Below are 16,537 nucleotides of genomic sequence, written 5' to 3'. Positions count from 1 at the left end.
GCCCAATATCCCTGGAAAGGCTCTCTCCAGAATCCAGTGGGCAGGAACCCCATAGACCTGAGGACTGGGGAATCTTCAGTTATGACAATGGGGTTAAGTAAAAAGGAACCCAGTCCCCTTGGTTGTCGTCCAGCCTGGGGTATACACTTAGTATAGACAGAGAGCTCTCTGCGGGCAGGAAAGAGGGAATTTGCCGAGGCTAATTCCTGCAGTACCTTAGATAATGTTCAATTGGACTCTGAGTGAAGCAGATGGGGGTCATTCCCTTTATTTCACTAATAAAAGAAAATCATTCAGGCAAGCCATGGGATTGGCTCAGCCTTACTCTGCTAAGTGTATACCCCAGGCTGGCGCAAATCCAGTACAGGACAGGTTCATCTGGAATGAATTCAAAGACTGAAGCATTCTTTGAGTCAAGGTGGCAAAGATTTATTGTTATGCTATCTAGCCAGCAGAGATTTTTTTTTTGTCAGAATGGATGTTTTATTTCAACAGACATCTTTCTTTTTCCTTAAAAAAAAAAAAAGAAAAAAAAAGCCAGAATTCAATCAGTCAATTCATTCTGTTTGGAAGCCAAGTCCTGAACCTAAAATTCAACAGTTGCTTCTGGAAAATTCACTCTGGAGTTTTTGTTGGCCCCAAGAGATAGGGAAGCTGTGTTTCCTAAGTTTTATTAAGAAAATGAAATCCACTGTATCCCTTCTCAAGGAGGTGATGGCTAGGCCCTAGGGAAAAAAGGTCCTGCACTTGGAGCTGCTGGGGCTCCCAAGGGTGTTAGCTGGGAAGGGCAAGGCCAGGCCACCTGGTACTGGGTAAAGAGGAAGAGGGCATCCTTGGGGAAGTCAGCTCCAGAAGCCTAGGATCCATATTTACCTTGGGTCTGCCAAGACTGAGCTTCTTCTCTGACCAAGTATTCTTCAGCTCCAACTCTCGCTCCTTAGCCTGGCGAATCAAATATGGGATTTGGTGTTTTGCCTCTGCTGGCCTGTTGGCTGTTCACCTTTCTTCTTGCTGAATGACTTCATGGTTTTTTCTTCTGTCAAGGACTGGGTCATCCACTGCTGGGCCCCACTGAGCTGGTCACTCCCTTTGATCTCCACAAAGTTAATCTTCTCCCTTCTCTGGTTCCTCTTGCCCTGAAGTCTCTTGCAGGCTTCATCATCAATGAAAGAGGACTTTGGGGTAATCTCCTGTGTGGGGGAGCTCAGCCTGGATCAGACTCAGGGTAGTAGCCACTACTGTAATAATCCTGATAGTAAATGCCAGTGGCATTAGCGTCACCATATGTAGAGGGCTGGTTGTAGGGCTGACTGCTGTAGCCCTGCCCAGGCTTGGGCACCCAGGGAGCCCCACTTGAGCCAGCCACCATCCTGAATTCAAGGGGAGCATTGGCTGCTGAAAGGGGGGATCTGGCTCTGTGCCTGGTGGGGGGGCTCGTCAGAAGCAGCAGGGACAGGGTAAGGGTATGGCTCAGCTCCAGGAGGCTCAGCCTTGTCTGGAAGGGGGAAGAAGTTCTCAGGGGCTGCTTCCTCGTGACTGTCATCTTCCTCTTGTGTGATCTGCTTTGTCACCTGTAGGGCAGCACTCCTGGCAGCTGCTTTGATGGCTGAGGGTGATGGGGTGGTAGTGGTGGCACCCACAACAGGGGAAGAGGAGGAAGCAGAAGCAGATTGGGCTTGGGGGCTGGTTTGGGGAGCTGGGTGTGTCCAGAGCCATCAGTGGGTTTTCAGGAGAAAGTGCAGGGCAGGAGCAGTGGTTAATCTCTTTTGTGGTCAGGTTTTTGGATTGGGGAAGCAAAGCTGATAAAGCTGTCCCTTCACCAGATCCCTGAAGAACAGTTTTCTTCTTTGTAGGTTCATCTTCCTCTGAATCTGGATCTCCCTGGTGCATCTTGGAGGCCACCATCTGCACTGGCTCCATAGTCCTCTTCTTTGGCTTGTGGAGCCCCAGAGGGGGCCAGGCACCGCCCATTGGAGCAGGCATGCTGAGCCCTGGAGTTCATGGCAGGGGCAGCCTCAGCCCCAGCCCCAGATCCTGGCCCACTCAGGTGGCCATGGCCACACTGACGCCCAGGGGTACAGGGAAGCACCCAGACCTATGGGCAGTGGGGGCAGGGGGAAGCCAGGGACAGCAGCTGGTGGGGTGGGGGCAGCAGGGAAGGACCCTTGGACCAGGGGTCCGGGGGAGGGAGGCAAAGACGCCCCCCAGGCTGGGTCCAGTGGTCTCCTCCTCTTCGGGCTCTGCCTCGTCAGACTCCTTCTCTTTGCTGCTGGCGCAGGTGACTAGAGACATGGCGCTGCCCGCCCACCCTTGCTGGAAGGAGCGGCCTAATCGAGGCCGGGAACCCACAGAGCCCTAGCGGGCCCAGCTGCCAGGTAGGGTGGGACAGGAGGCTTGAGGACCGACCTGCTCTGCTCTCTGAGGCCTAGCCTCTGTGGGAGCCCAGGACCGTGGCTGCAGGTCCACCTGACCAAGGCCTCCCTTCTAGCGTGGGCTCCTGGGCCCAGGCAGCTCCACACAGGTAATGGCCCCTGGCAGAGCTTCTTAAGGAGCCTGCAACCTAACAGGAAGGATGCTAAAGCTTATAGAAGGAAGCAGTGAATTATGTGGCAGATATGCTAATTAGGTGATAACATACAACTGTCATTCACTACTAGAAACTGAGGGTAGGGGGCCTCCTAAGGGGGTGTATTTTTGATCTGTTTTGTCTGTACCAAGATAGTTTGAGAAATATGATCTTAGAAGTGAGGTCTGAGTACAAGCACACAAGCACCCCATCAAAATAATATTCTCTGTTCATTTATTGGGGTAGCTACATTACACAGTGGACAGAGTGCTGGGCCTGGAGTCAGGAAGGCTCCTCTTCCTAACTTCAAATCTGGCCTTATATACATACTAGCTGTGTGACCCTGGAGAAGTCACTTCATCCTCTGTTTCCTCATCTGCCAAATGAACTGGAGAAGGAACTGGCCAACCACTCCACTCTCTTAGCTAAGAAATTTGAAACTTGTTCACAAAGAGTCAAACTGGATTGAAACACAGCAACAAAAAAGAAAACTATTTTCTTATCCCTTTGCTGTTGATTTTCTGCAGTCACGTCTAACCTTTCATGACACTGCTAGGGGTTTTCTTGGCCAAGATGAGGAACTGATTTGCCATTTCCCTCTCCAGCTCATTTGACATATAAGGAAGTGGGAGATGTATTTGATTACTCTTCTAGGAGAGGAGGCCCTGTGCCATCTCTGTCCTGGACAGCCAAAAATAGCAGAAACAGGTGTTCTTGTATTACCTAACAGGGGTGGAGAACGTGCAGCCTCCAGACCACATGTGGCCCTCTAGGTCCTCAAGTGTGGCCCTTCAACTGAAGCCAGACTTCAAAGAACCAAAGTTTGAATTCAGTCAAAGGGCCACACTTGAGGGCCTAGAGGGCCACAGGTGACCTCCAGGCCTCAGGTTGCCCACCCCTGAGTACTAGTGGTTGCATTTTTGGTCTGGAAAGTATTTTCACCTGATTGTTTTACCTTCAATCTTTGTGTCAAACTTTATGCTTCCATACCCTTCTGAACAAGTTTACCCCATTCTCTCTGAAGGTATGTGGGCCTTAATATTGATTTGGTAGATACTTTCCAAGAAGGCTTGACAAAGTTTGTCATAAATGTAATAATAGCTAATAACTACCACTTCTAAAGCCTTTTGAGGTTTGTAAAGCACTTTACAAACATGATCTCATCTGATCCTCACAGCAAAACCAGAAGGTAGGTGCTCTTCTCCTCCTGATTTTACAGTTAAGGAAACTGAGGCAGGCAGAAGTCAAATGACTTTCCTAGGATCTCAAAGAGCTGGTCAGTGTGTGAGACTAGATATAAACCTGTTTTTTTCTGGCTTCAAGCTGAGGGCCCTATCCACTGTGCTACCTAGTTACCTAATCGTACCAAATTATAATAGAATATTCCTGAGCTATCAGAAATGACAAATATGAAATTTTCAGAGAAACTTGGAAAGACTTAAGGATCTTTATGCAGAGTCAAATAAGGAATACCTGTAACAGAGTATGTGCCTGACTGCAAAAAAAGTAATTTGGAAAAGAAAATGCTTTATGAAATGATTGTATAAGCAATGTGTGTGTGTGTGTGTGTGTGCTTGTGTGTGTGTGTGTGTGTGTGTGTGTGTGTGTGAGAGAGAGAGAGAGAGAGAGAGAGAGAGAGAGAGAGAGAGAGAGAGAGAGGAAGTGAAAGAGGGAAGGAAGGAGAAAGACAGATAGAAAGAATGTGTGTCCTTTCCTCAATGCACAACTTCTTTTAAATCTTTCATCATAATGTGCAATAGGTCAGGTTGGAAGGGTTTTTTTTCCATGGGATACAGCTTTGTCTCTTGTATTTTCCTTAACTTGGCATTAACTTTGCTATTTGTTTAACTCAAGTGATAATGTGGTCCAGTCCAGCCACTTAGCCTGGTGACTAAGTGTGTATACCTCTGTTGGTGAAGTTGTTTCGCTATGTGAGAAATAATTCATTGAGACTCAGGAGGGATGAAGTTAAAAGCCCAATTTGTTATGTAGCTGCAACCACGGGTGTCCTATGGACACATCGTACCAAAGCAGGACTTCACTATTTATCTCTAATCCTGGCAGCAAAGTCCTTCCTCTGTTTCCTCATTGACTGAGTACTCCACAGTATACAACTTTCTGCTATGCCTATTACACATCTACTGCTTGACATGTCATTCCTCCTTCTTCACACATCCCATGTTCAGAAAATGGTGTCTTAGCCCCTCCTGCAAGTGGAGAAAGTAATATTTAGAAATCTATTAAGCATGTGCCCTTTAAGCAAAGCTTAACCTTGTCCTACTTACTAACTTCTATCAGCAAAACAAGGTCAGACCAGCTTTATCCTATTTTACCTAGTTACTTTTAGTCCTTGTTTCAATTTTATGGAATCTTTTGTTCTGATTAACTTTTATCAGCAAAACATGAGACCTACTGTATCCTGTTTTACTTAGTTACTTCTCTAGCTGTTTGCTCTAAATTTATGGAACAAACATCTTCGTTAAATCTCTCACCTACATTTCTGGCCTGATTTTGACCAAAAAGTGGATTTTGGTCCTGCTTCTGGCCTCTTCACCCTCTCCTGGGCTCTCACCTCCAAGGCCCAGGAAGATGTTCAAAAAGGGTTCTGGGTGAAGCAGCTAGGGATCATCCCCCTTACTTCACAAATGGAGAAAACATTCAGGGAAGGCATGGAAGAAGTGTTCATACTCCTCCTAGTGAAGTTGTTCTTCTTAACTTCTCCACCCATTTTGACAAACAATTGGATTTGGCTCCTGCATCTGGCCTCTTCAGGCCATTTACATGATAGATGTGCATGAGGCTGATCTAGGAAGGGTGAGAGAAACACCCTCATTTCTTGGTAGGCAGAACCCCAGAGTGGAAAAGAAAAGGGCACCTGAGCTCTGCTCGGGGGTTATTCTGGCTTCCTTTCCCACCTTGAATCCCAGAGCCTCCTTCTGCAGCCCAACCAGGTCCCTTTTCACAGCTGAAAATACTCTGCTCTGTTCTGCAGATAACCTCCACCTTCCTTCCCCTCAATGAAAGCCCAACTGCCACCCAGCCCACCTCCACCAAGCAGCACTTGACCCCTGCCTCTCCAAGGCTTGTCTCTTTAGGCCAAGGCTTTGCCACCACTAACACACTGGGAATGTCCAAGGCACACCTTTTCCCTCACTAGACCAGGATTTCTCTGAGAGCAGGAAACAGGGACCTTGACAAGACTCATTCTTGCAAGCTCCAAGAGAATGTTTAATTAGGATTGTGAGTGAAGCAGGTGGGGACCATCACCCTTATTTCAGGAGTTTAAGAAACTGTTTCAGGGAAGTCATGGGATTTGCTTAGCCTCAATCTTTTAAGTGTATACCCCAGTCTGGCCCAAAGCTGAGGGGGCTAGAGGTGCTTTTTACTTAATCCCACAGTGACAATTTAAAACTCCCCAAACCTCAGGTCTATGGAGAACCTGCCCACTGGATTCTGGGGAGAGCCTTTCCATGGACATTGGGCTCATAAAGCTTGGCTGTCAGAGGAAGGAGAGGCCAAGATGGAAGCCAGCTAGCCTGGCAGCCAAGAGAGATCTGGGTTCAAGACCTGGATCTGCCACTCACTGGTCGTGTGACCTTGGCCATGTCACTGCTCTCCTCTTGAGCTCAGACACACTTTTTCTCAAAGGGGGAGGTTGGACCAGATGAGTTCTGATGTCTCTTGTGACCCTGCATCCTACCCAAACCCACAAGGGCATTCAGGCCCAACCCCCACATGCCTTCCCCACCCTACCACCTTCTCTGGCTGAGAAGACCCTGTTCCTCTAATGCTATTCTTTGGGGTAGTCCCAAAGCACAAAGTTCTACTTTCCTCTAAGTCTGTATCTCAAATGAGAACTAAGAAAGAGCCCCACCCCCACAGGTCAGGTCACCCTAGGAGCCCATGGAGGTAGAAGGAAAAGCTTCATTAGTGTCCAACTGATGATCATTTCTCTCCCTTTTGTGGAGGGTCTGGGATATTATTTTAGTGACCTCTTTTGGCAGCTGCTCAGGTCCCTGAGCCTCAGGTGACCTTGGGTACATTTCTCCTCCCCCAGGAGTCTTTTGCTCCTCAGATCACCACTCCCAGCCCAGAGGTGTGGACAGAGAGCCACAAGCTAAGCAGAACTGAATCTGGGCAAGGTGGACCCCCCAGTGAAAGCTGATGGCAAGTAGCATGGATGCCCTCTTTAGTGAGTCAGGAGGCACCCACAATGCAACCCTGCCCCACCCTCCACTAATTCTACATTAACATTTATGTATTTATATATATATATATATATATATATATACACACACACACACACACACACACACACACACACACACATACACACACACATACACACACACACACACACATATATATATATAAAGGTATAGAGTATATATAAAGGTATAGAGTATATATGAATGTAAAGAGAATATATAACTCATTCCTATGAATATCATGAATATACTCATATGTGAGTACTCATATTCTCTCTATACATTCAAATATATAAATACTCACATAGTTCTCTATATATAGTCTATGACCACAAAGGTAGAAATTGAAACAGAGGACTAGGTGTTCATAATCAAAACATATTAAATTTTAAGTCATATAATGCTGTCTATTCTTTTCTTGGAGTAGCTAGGGTACACAGTGGACAGAGTTCTGGGCCTGAAGTCAGGAAGGCACCCCTTCCTGACTTCAAATCTAATCTTAGACGATTACTAGCTGTGTGACCTTGGACAAGTCATTTAACCCTCAGTTTCCTCATCGGTAAAATAAGCTGGAGAAGGAAATGGCAAACCACTCCATTATCTTGGCCAAAAAACTTTAAATGTGGTTACAGAAGAGTCAAACAGGATTGAAACACAATTTTTAAAAAAAACCCTATTTTCTTATACCTTTGCTTTTGTTTTGTTTATTCAGTCATGTCTGACTCTTCATGACCCTGTTGCGGATTTTCTTGGCCAAGATACTGGACTGATTTACCATTTACCCCTCCAGCTTATTTGACATATGAGGAAACTGAGGCAAAAATGTTAAATGACTTGGCCAAGGTAACACAGCTAATAAGTTTCTGAGACCAGACTTGACATCAACTCTTCCTGCTTGCTAGCAATTTTTCTATTATGCCAGCTAGGTCCTCTGTATGTTTATCTACACATGTGCAAATATTTGTTTATAAATCCATGTGTATGTATATATATAACGTACTGTAGATAATCAACATGTCCATAGAGCATATAGATGTAGCTGCATAGTGCCTCTATAAGATTGCCAACAGCTCTGGGAGATAAGGGATGTATTTGATTACCCTTTGAGGAAAAAGAGGCCCCATGCCATCTCTGTCCTCCATAGCCACAAATAACAGACACAGGTGTTCTTGGATTACCTAGCAGGGGTGGGGAACCTAAAGCCTCCAGACCACATGTGGTCCTCTAGGTCCTCAAGTGTGGCCCTTCAACTGAATCCAAATTTGACAGAACTAAAGTTTGGATTCAGTCAAAGTGCCACACTTGAGGACCTAGAGGGTCACAGGTGGCCTCCAGGCTTCAGGTTGCCCACCGCTGAGTCCTAGTGGATGGAATTTAGGTCTGGAAATTATATCCACCTCAGTGTTTTACCCTCAATCTTTCTGTGAAACTTTATGCTTCCATAGCCTTCTGAACAAGATTACCCCAACCTTTCTGAAAATATGTGGGCCTCAATATTGATACTATAGCTACTTTCTAAAAACACTTGAGAAAGTTTGTGGTGAATGTAATAATAGGTAATAGCTACCATTTCTAAAGTCTTTTGAGGTTTGTAAAGGACTTTACAAATATGATTTCATGTGATCTTCACAGGAAAACCAGGCAGTAGGTGCTTTTCTCCTTCCAATTTTACAGTTCAGGAAACTGAGGTAGGCATATGTTAAGTGATTTGCCTAGAATCTCACAGAGCTGTTCAGTATGTAAGACTGGATTTGAACTCTGGGCTTTCTGGCTTCAGGCTCAGTGCTCTATCCACTGTGCTACCCAGCTTCCTAATGGTACCAGATTATAAGAGAATATTACTGGGCTATAAGAAATGACAAATGTGAAGATTTCAGGGAAACTTGGGAAGACTTCTGTATATGAATACAGAGTAAAACCAGTAAAACAGTATGCAGAGTGATGCAAAAACCCAAATAGATGGGGTAAGTAGGTGGCACAGTGGAAAAAGCACTGGCCCTGCAATCAGAAGGACCTGACTTCAAATCCAGTCTCAGACAGTTGACGCTTACTAGCTGTGTGACCCTGGGCATGTCACAACTCCAATTGCTTCAGCAAAGAGAAAAAAAAAACCCTAAATGGAAAAGATAGTGATATATGAAACGATTGTATAAGGAGTGTGTGTCTATGTGTGTGTGTGTCTTTGTGAGAGAGAGAGAGAGAGAGAGAGAGAGAGAGAGAGAGAGAGAGAGAGAGAGAGAGAGAGAGAGGAGGGGCAGGAAGAAAGAGGGAGGAAGAGAAAGAGGGAGGGAAAGAGAAAGACAGAGAGAATATACAATATGCAACCTCTTTCCAATTATTAGTAATAACGTGGAATGGATCAAGGTGGAATGTTCTTTATCTCTTTATCTTTCTCTCTTACACTTTCCTTAGACTGGCATTAACTTTGATATTTGTACAAACAAATTAAGTGATTAACATTCCAGTCCAGCCACCCAGCCTGGTGATGAAGTGTTTATGGTACTCCTGGTGAAGTTGCTCTTCCATAATTCTGTCCTCATTTTGACCAACGACTGGATTTCTCTCCTGCTTCTGGCCTCTTTAGCCTCTCCTGGGCTATCACCTCCAAGCCCCAGGAAAATGTTCAAAGAGGGTTCTGGGTGAAAGAGCCAGGGGTCATTCCCCTTACTTCACAAATGGACAAACCATTCAGGGAAGTCATGGATTTTACTTAAGGCTCACCCTGCTCACTGTCTATGCCAGTCTGGCCCAAAGCTGGGTTTGGGGGGGCTCCACTTGCCCTTCCCTTAACTCCACAGTCATAACTGAAGACTCCCAGAACCCTTAGGTATTTGGGGAAACTGCCCTTCACCTTCTGGGTTGTGCCATCTCAGGGACCCTCAGTCCATGACACTTGGCTGGCAGAGGAGGAAGAGGTGGACGCTAGGCTCAAATGCTGGATCTGCCTATTACTGGCAGTGTGACCATGGCAATGTCCCTGCAATCCTCTTCACCTCAATTATGTTTTTTTTCTAAATTAAGAGATTAAACCAGATGAGCTCTGGGGTCTCTTTTAGACTTAAACCCTATCCATTCCTATAAGTGCATTCAAACCCTACCCCCACATCCATAACCCTCCCCCAATGTTAGCCAACTGCCCCTCACTTCCCAGCTGAGCAGACCCTGTTAGTGGAATGCTTTCCCTTGGGGCAGCCCCCCATCACAAGTTCTGCCCTTATTCTAACCCAAAGATTGGAATGAATACAATGGTTCTTTCTGGATCTGCCCCCTATACCTCACAGCCCAGAGCCCCAAGTGACTGGAAAGAGAATCACCCATAGGGACCATTTGGGGACGTTTTCCCTTCAATGGGCACAAGTCCTGGGGTCTGGGGCTTATGTTTTCTGGCTCCTGATCTCCTATGTACCACTGGTGGGCTTTGGGTGGGTCCCCCGGCATCTCTCCCCTCTCTGATATCTACTCCTAGCCCTCAGGGTCCTCAGGGAGACCCCAGCTAATGGGAGCTCAGTCTGCACAAGGTGGACCCCCCCCTTGCCACCCCACCCCCTAAAGCCCGCTAAGGGTGGCCTGTGACATCAGTGCCCACCGTGGTGCAGCAGAAGTCCTTCTCCAGCCATTACTGTTGTTCCCTCCACTGGCCCCCATCAGTCATCCCAAGGACCAGTTTCCATGGAAACAACATCTGTCCCAGTCACACACTATTGGTCTCATTTTCCCCTCCACCTCAGGCCTTCTCCATCTCTTTTTCCCCCTTCCCACCCCTACACCCGCTCCAATTCATTTTCCTTCTTCCAAAAGCCTTTTCTGGCCCTTTTCCCTTCCCTCACCGCTGCTACAAGTGTCTGGAGCTGCCAGGAGGGTTGCCTGACTGTTATCATTCAGGGAGCAGTGGAAGGGAGGGAGATAACCCCAGGGAAAAGGAGTGATGTCCAGCGACCCCCTCCTGTCTGTCTAGACTGCCCTCTGTCCCCTCCCTTCAAAACTTCTGGGCTTTGTGTTTTCTTGTCCAGGAAGGCTCAAGTGTTTCCTCTGTATATTCATGTAAGGGAGGAATCACCCATTCTGTCTCTCAATTCCTCTTTATGAGTACTGAATGACTCTCTTTATAAAGGTATATATGGGATTTTATATATATATATATATATATATATATATATATTACACACACACACACACACACACACACACACACACACACACACACACACACACACACATACATATGATGAAATAATCCTACATAGAGGAGAGAGCCCCTATATCTCATTTATATATATTCTCGACATTCATCTGAGTACTCATATGTATGACAACAAAGTCTCTCTCTTACAATAATTTGTAATATTTTTAAAAGTATAAATAATTCATATTTGTGTAAATGAATACTTAGAGCATGTGTGATACCTCATACATATGAAGATGCAGGATGTAAACATATATGTATATATTCAGGTTCTCTTTCTCTTCATTCTTATGTATATGAACTCATCAATACTTTCTATAAATTCATTTATATGATTTATAAATTCTGTCTCATAAACATTAGCAATCATTCTCTCTATTCCTACTATATGAGTACTCACACATTCATTCTCTATTCATCTATGAGTACCCATTTTCTCCCCTTTCACATACATGTGAATGTACCCTCATGTTCTCCTATATCCCCTGTATTTACCTGAAAGTATTCTGCTGCTTCTCTCCCTGTGACAGAATGTATGAAGACTCCTGTCCATGCACACAGAGAGTATATCAGTACCCATATATAGGAATAGAAAGAGAATAAGGCACTGGTTCATACAAAAATTTTGAACTGAATGAGTACTCATAAATGAAGTACTCATATTATAATTAATAAAGACTCTATGACTGCTCATATATGAAAATATAGAGAGAACACATGAATAATCATACACATGAGTCAAAATGAGAAGATATTACATTTATATGCATTCAATACATAATTATGCTCATATATATGTAAGTGTGTGTGAGCATAGAGAAAATATGGGTGAAACCACATACATTGATTGGTATAAAAAGTCCATATGAGGACTAAAATATGTACAGCAAGGGAGTATGGAAGAGTACTCATACATATTCATGTAGTAAGATAACCTATCAATAGTCAGATGTATGGTTACAGTGATAGAACAGGTGTATACTCATACATGTCAAAATACACATGGAAGATAAGAATGCTCACCTATGAGGTGTCCAGATTTTCCACCATCTTTTTCGATGAGATTTCCCTTAGGAGTTAAGGTTCTCAGCCTGTTTCTCCTTTGTCTGCCCGACCTTTCCACTTCCTAAGTCAATCGGATGTTTGGGAATGTCCTCTGGGGACCCCCTTTATCTCCTCACCAAGATTAATAATCGATACTATTAAAATTGTTTATGAAATGATTTTACTGGAGGCGTATGAGTGTATACAAATGTAGGAGTATGTGTGTGTCTGTGTGTGTGTGTGTGAGTGAGAGAGAGAGAGAGAGAAAAGAGAGAGACAGACAGAGAGTCAGAGGGAGGGAGAGGAAGAGGAAGAGGGAGAGAAAGAAAGAGAGAGGAAGAGAAAGAGGGAGGGAAGGAGAAAGAGAGAATGTGTGTCTTTTCCTTAATGCACAACTTCTTTTCAATATTAATCTTAATGTGGAATGGATCAGAGTGGAAGGTTTTTATCATGGGATACTTTTTTCTCTCTTGTACTTGCCTTAGATTGGCATTAACTAAGGTATTTACTTAAATAAATTAAGTGATTAACAATCCAGTCCAGTCATTCAGCCTGATGATGAAGTATTTATACTTCTGTTGGTGAAGTTACTCCCCCATACCATATTTCTGGCCTCATTTTGACGAACCATTGGGTTTGGCTCCTGCTTCTGGCCTCTTCAGCCTCTCCTGGGCTCTCACCTCCAAGCTCCAGGAACATGTTCAAGGAGGGTTCTAGGTGAAGCAGCTAGGGATCATCCCCCTTAGTTCACAAATGGACAAAACATTCAGGGAAGGCATGGATTTTGCTAAGGTTCACCCTGTTTACTGTGGATCCCAGGCTGACCCAAAGCTGGGCATAAGTGGGCCCAGTTTGCCCTTCCCTTAACCCCACAGTCATAACTGAAGACTCCCAGAACCCCTAGTTCTGTGGAAAACCTGTCCATAGGCTTCTGGGTAGTGCCTTCCCAGGGACCCTCAGCCCATGAAGCTTGGCTCTGAGAGGAGGAAGAGGTGGAGGCTGAGCTCAAGGCTTGGGTCTGGCCTTTACTGTCAGTGTGACCTTGGCCATGTCCCTGCCCTTCTCTTCACCTCAGTTAGGCTTTCTCCAAATTAAGAGGTTGGACCAGATGAGCTCTGAGGTCTCTTTTAGTCTTAAACCCTATCCACACCTATAAGTGCATTTAGACTCTAATTCCACATCCATACCCTCCCAAACAGTTAGCCAAGTGCCCCTCACTCCCTAGCTGAGAAGATGCTGCTAGTCTAATGCTTTCCCTTGGGGCAGCTTCCCATCAGGAAGTTCTGCCCTTATTCTAAGCCTAAAGATTAGAGTAAATCCCATGGTTCTCCCTGCACCTGCCTCCTGAACCAGAGGGTCCCCGCTCTCCCCACCCTCCACCTCACAGGGATTGTCACATCTCGAGACCCTCAGAGGACTGGAAAGAGAAGGTCTCATAGGGACCAGTTGGGGACTGTTTCCCTACAATGGTCAGGGGTCCTGTGGTCTGGGGCTTGTGTTTCCTGGCCCCTTTTCTCCCATGCTGGCCAAGCTCAGCCTCAGGGGGTCTTTGGGTGGGTCCCCTAGCCTTTCTCCCCTCTCAGGTATCCACTCCCAGCCCTCGGGGTCCTCAGGGAGCCACCAGCCAATGTGAGCTGAGTCTGGGTTGTGGGCCCATGGCCTGTGACATCAGCGCCCACCTTGGTGGATCAGGAGTCCTCTAGCCAATCCTGCTGCTCCCTCCTCCCCCCCCAATCAAGCATCTCACTCACCCATTTCCATGGAGACAGCATCCCTCCCCCTCACACATTATTGATCTTTTCCCCCTCTCCCTCAGTCCCTCTCCAGCTCTTTTTCTCCTGGCTACCACACCCTCTCCAGATAATATTCACTTCTTCCAAAGATGTTCTGAGGCTTATTTTCCTTTAAGATTACAAATTACATAATTTATAATCTTGGAAAAAGTATAAATAATTAATATTTGTATAAGCAAATACTTGAAGTATGTATGACAACATACATATGAAAACACAGGACGTATACACATATGTATATACTCAGGTTCTTTCTCTTCATTCTTAAATATATGCACTCATTAATACTTTCTGTAAATTCCTTTCTATGATTTATAAATTCTATCTCCTCATAAACCTTAGGAATCATTCCCTCTATTCTTACCATATGAGTATTCACATAATCATTTTCTATTCATCTATAAGTACCCATTTTCTCCCATGTCATATATGTGTATGTGTGTACCCTCACATTCTCCTATATCCCCTCTATATACCTGAAAGCATTCTACTGCTTCTCTCCCTGTGACAGAATTTACGAAGACTCCTGTCCATGCACACAGAGAGTATATCAATACTCATATATAGGAATATACAGAGAATAAGGATACTGGTTCATACAAAAATTGGAATGGAATGAGTGCTCATAAATGAAGTACTCATATGGGAATATAGAAAAACTCAATGAGTGCTCATATATGCAAACATATAGAGAGAATATACAAATATTCAAAAATATGAGTCAAAATGAATAGATACTATATTTATATTCATTGAGTACATAATGGCTTATATGTGTCTGTGTGTGACCATAGAGAAAATATGGGGGCAATTACATATATTGATTAGTATAAAAAGTACACATGGCAACTAAAATATGTACAGCAAGGGAATATGGAAGAATATTCCTACATATTCATAGAGGAAGAAAACATATCAATGATCAGACTTACGGGTATATGGAGAGAAGAGATGAGTACTGACCTGTCAAAATATACATGGAAGATAAGAATGCTCACCTATGAGGAGATATGTCAAAGGTCTTCCACCATCTTTGTCCATGAGATCTTCATTAGGAGTTAAGGTTCTTAGCTTGGTTTTCCTTTGGCTGCCCAACCTCTCCACTTCCCAAGTCAATCAGATTTTAGGGAAGTCCCTCGGGAGACCCCCTTTTATGTCCTCACCAAGATTACTAATCGATATCTATTAAATTGTTTATGAAATGATTTTACCGGAAGTGTATGAGTGTGAATGTAAAGAACTGTAGGAGTGTGTGTGGTTCTGTGTGTGTGTGTGTGTGTGTGTGTATGTGTGTGTGTGTGTGCATTTATTTGTGTATCAACTTCCATTCTTCCTCAGGTTCATTTGTTCCTAACACCATGGATTAGATAATATTGGAGCATGTTTCATGGAGGCCACATTTTTCTGTATTATACCTTCCTTTAGATTTCTTTTAACTAAAATATTTACTCCAATCAATTTGGACCTATGGAGGAAGTGTTCATACCCTTCCTAGTGAAGTTGCTGTCCAATATTTTGTCCCCATTTGAACCAACAACTGGATTTGTCTCCTGCTTCTGGCCTTTTCAGGCTGTTTGCAGGAGGGGAAAATCTTAGTGATAGATGTCCATGAGGCTGATGTCTCCAGGTTGGGGTAGAAGCCCTCTTTCCCTGGTGGGGAGAACCCCACTGACCTGAAGGAGGGAAAGGAAAGGGCACATGAGCTCTGGCCAAAGGGTTATTCTGCCTCCTTTCCCACCCTTATTCCCAGAGGCCCCTTCTGCAGCCCAACCAGATCCCTTTGCACAGCTGAAAATTCTCCCCTCTGTTCTGTTGATAATTTGCACCTTCCTTCCCATCCCTAAAAGCCCAAGTGCTACCCAGCCCACCTCCACCAAGCAGTCCTTGATGTCTACCCATCCAGGGCTTGTCTCCTTTGGCCCACACTTTGCCGCCACTACCACACTGGGCATGTCCAAGGCACACCATTTCCCTCACTAGACTAGGAGTTCTCTGAAGGCAGGAAACAGGGACCTTGCCTAGGCTAAATCCTGCAAGCCCCTGGATAATGTTCAGTTAGGATTCTTTGTGAAGCAGGTGAGGGTCATTCCCCTACTTTCACAAATAGAGTAAAGTAATCCAGGGAAGCCATGGGATTTGCTCAGGGTTTCTCTGCTAACTGTACTCCCAGGGCAGTCCCAAAGCTGAGGGGGCTTGTGTTGCTTTTTACTTAATCTGACAGTTATAACTGAAAACTCCCCAAACCCCAGCTCTATGGGGAATCTGCCCATTGGATTCTAGGGAGATCCTTTCCAGAGACATTGGGTAGATGGAGCTTGACTGTCAGAGGATGGAAAGGCCAAGATGGAAGCCAGCTACCCAGGCAGGCAGGAGAGATCTGGGTTCAGGGCCTGGATCTGCCCCTCACTGGCTGTGTGACCTTAGCCATGACCATGCCCTCCTCTTGACCTCAGTAACCCTTTTTGTCAAAGGAGTAGGTTGGACCAGATGACCTCTGAGGTCTCTTTTAGCCCTCCATCCAACCCAAACCTACAAGCCTATTCAGACTCTACCCCCACATGCCTTCTCCACCCAACCACCTTCTCTCGCTGAGAAGACTCTGCTCCTGTAATGCTTTTCTTTGGGGTAGCCCCCAACCACTAAGTTCTACATTCCTCTAACTCTAAAGCCCAAATGAGAACTAGAAGTAGCCCCATCTCACACTGCTCAGCTCACCCTCAGAGCCCATGGAGGTGGAAGGCAA

At 45.1% G+C, this 16,537-nt stretch overlaps 1 pseudogene; it reads right to left on the bottom strand.

The window, feature by feature from the left end:
• Positions 1–856: 856 nt before the first annotated feature.
• Positions 857–2,292, bottom strand: LOC110203159 (proline-rich protein PRCC pseudogene; annotated as a pseudogene).
• Positions 2,293–16,537: the final 14,245 nt, after the last annotated feature.

The sequence above is a fragment of the Phascolarctos cinereus genome, unplaced genomic scaffold (genome assembly GCF_003287225.1).
Source record: "Phascolarctos cinereus isolate Bilbo 61053 unplaced genomic scaffold, phaCin_HiC Scaffold_8;HRSCAF=390, whole genome shotgun sequence".
NCBI classification, from domain to species: Eukaryota; Metazoa; Chordata; class Mammalia; order Diprotodontia; family Phascolarctidae; genus Phascolarctos; species Phascolarctos cinereus.
Note: the sequence above shows the minus strand (reverse complement) of the source record. Positions and strands in the feature narration are given on the sequence as shown.